This window comes from Pteropus vampyrus, unplaced genomic scaffold (genome assembly GCF_000151845.1).
Source record: "Pteropus vampyrus isolate Shadow unplaced genomic scaffold, Pvam_2.0 Scaffold29, whole genome shotgun sequence".
Classification (NCBI taxonomy): domain Eukaryota; kingdom Metazoa; phylum Chordata; class Mammalia; order Chiroptera; family Pteropodidae; genus Pteropus; species Pteropus vampyrus.
This window is the reverse complement of record NW_011888810.1, coordinates 1,620,068-1,622,980: the sequence shown is the minus strand read 5'-3', so window position 1 is coordinate 1,622,980 and position 2,913 is coordinate 1,620,068. Positions and strand designations below refer to the sequence as shown.

General features: G+C 39.0%; 1 pseudogene; it reads left to right on the top strand.

Annotated features, from left to right (window-relative positions):
- The first annotated feature begins 631 nt into the window (after positions 1–631).
- On the top strand, positions 632–750 carry LOC111737652 (annotated as a pseudogene).
- Positions 751–2,913: the final 2,163 nt, after the last annotated feature.

Here is a 2,913-nt window from a genome sequence, read left to right as displayed (position 1 = left end):
TGGGTTAGTCACGCTGGTCCAAAACTTAAGAACAGCCTATGATAAACCTCTCCATTAGTAGATGAGCAGTGAGTGGTAAAAAGCAAAGAAGGAATTAGAACTGCTAAAAGATCATTTTTTAAAACAAAATTGTAATTCTCATAAAGATACAATACAAACAAGTCAAAAAATTTATTTAACTCAAAAGTACTAGTAGAATGTTATAACTGATTCAAAGGCCAGTTCTAAGAACAATACATATATAGGCTATCAGCTATTCATTATCTGATTCCACACCTCTCCTTGTTTGAGTAATTCAGATGATTCTTGTCCATAGACATGCAAATCATGTCTAGTGGAGATTCAGTTGATCACTATTACCCCAGGATACTGACCAGTTTTGTCTTTACCAAGCAAATTTATTTCAGTATCACCAATGGACATGAAATATGATGTTTATGTTACACCACATACAAAAATCAAGTCCAGTTGGATTACAGATCAAAATGTAAAAGATAAAACAATAACATTTCTAGAAGGTATTCACAACCTCGGAGTAGGGAAAACTTGCTTAAAAGAAACAGCAAAGGAAGACTACTAAATTAGACTCCACTAAAGTTCATAACTGGTGTTTATCAAAAGATAAAGTGAAGTCTACAGCTATGCCACCCTGAACACGCCCGATCCCGGCCGATCTTGGAAGCTAAGCAGGGTCAGGCCTGGTTAGTACTTGGATGGGAGACCATCTAGGAAGACCAGGTGCTGTAGGTGTTAAAGAAAAAAATAAATGAAAATAAATGAAAATAAAGATATCCATCAGTAAAGGGAAAAGTAAGAGAAAAAAATTAAAAAAAAAAAAAAAGATACAAGTGAAAAGGCTAGCCGCAGGGTGGAAGAAGCTATTTGCAATCATATATCTGACAAAGAACCTCAATCAAATATGACTCCATTCCTTCAAGTCAATAAGAAAACGACAATTAGAAAATAGGCATATTTCATGAATAAGCTCCTCACAAGAGTACATCCAAATGGCTGTAAGTATATGAAAAAATGTCATTTGTTATTCATAAGAGAAAATGCAAAACCACAATGAGATACAACTACACACTTATTAAAGTGGCAAAAACTAAAGAGCCTAATAACACTACCAACTGTTGGCAAGAATGTAAAGCAACTGGAGCCCTGGTTGTGTGAACTGGTACAAAACTACATTGTAAAGATGTGTGACACTCTACTGAAGTTAATGATATGCATACCTAATGACCCAGCCATTCCACTTCTAAATATATACCTAATACAAATGCATACATGTACACACCAAGACATGTACAAGAGTGTCCACAATACTGTTATTCATAATAGGCAAAAATGGGAAATAGTCCTACTGCCCATTTACTGTAGAATTGGTAAATTGTGTGTTTACATAATGGAGCATATACAGCAATGACAAATGACTCAGCTATAACAGCATGTAACAACATGGATGGATCTCACAAGTACAAGTTGAGCGAAAGAAGCTAGACACATAAAGGTAGCAAAGGAAAAAATGGAACAATATAAATTAGTAAAAGGACATAGAAAAGTATAGGATATTTGTAAGATGGAATGGTGTAGGGAGGAGAAACAGTATGGAGCGCAGCACGTACGTGCATGCGCGTGCGCACACGCGCGCGCACACACACACATATACACATATATACATGTGTGTATATATACATATATATACACACACACACACACAACATGGGTACATTTAAACAAACTGAGAAAAGCAAAATGTAGAATGCATACCTGGTGATGCCATTTACACACATTTAAAAAACTACATGCAAAACAATATTGTTTATAACATATAGTTAGGTAAAAGTATATAAATAGACTGAAAGGCACATTTTGGTAAAGGTGATGTGACGGAGACAGGGAAAGGTAGTTTTAGCTCTTTTATGTTTTACTTCTTTTTTTAAATATTAGAAGTGTCACTGTGTTTGGCACAAACATAAAAGCCGGCTTGCTCTAATGAAAAGGGATATAGGCACATTCAAGCTTTCTGATTCACAAGTGAATATCTAAACAGAAGAATAAATAACGAAAAACAAGAAAGTGGGAGAGAGAGGGATGGGGTAATGTAGGGAGGAGGCAAGAGAATTAAAATGTTAATCAGGCTACATTCAGAGACTGCAATATGCTGATCAGCCCTGCAGCCAGGCCAGGAGGACACCTGCAGAACAAAGGAAGATTTCTGCTGGGATTGCTAACAACCCTTTCCCCACACCTGTGAAGGGGAAAGAGCAACCGAGAGTCATTCCCAATGGCTAAAACCCTGGGGAACCTAAGGATTAAAGGCTGAGAACTACCAGCAGGTCTTTCACTCTACATATTCTTCCCCTTCCTCACTGTAGGTTCATATCAAAGGCATGGGGACTAAAGAATGAGATGTAAACTGAATTCCCTAAACACTTAGGGTCCCACTCAGTGCCTTTATTGGGTCTCTCTCTCACTGCCCCTCTCACTCTCTGCCTCTGAAAGGAGATCACACTCCGTGTGTGGCAGCCATTTCCTGCTCCAACAAGTTCGTTACTGACTGCCCTACCCCCACCTCAAGAAGTTCGTTACTGACTGCCCTACCCCCACCTCAAGAACTCTTCGACTAACGTCAGTTTTCTCATAGCTTGCCAACCAATTAATATTCTTCCTTATCTCTGTAGCTGTGTAGAAATAACAAGACTGTATAAAACTGCCTGTTATGTTACAGTTGGGGCTCAGCCTTTGGATAAGAATCCACTGAGCTGGTGCTGGCATCAATAAACACTGCTTCCTGGTTATAGCCTCAGTGCCCTGTCTTTCTGATCGAGAATCCCGGATGGGGGCTCATCCGGGATCCAGAGACAGCAATTTTTGCCTCCCTTGTCTTCGGGGCCCAGCCCCCAGGATGCG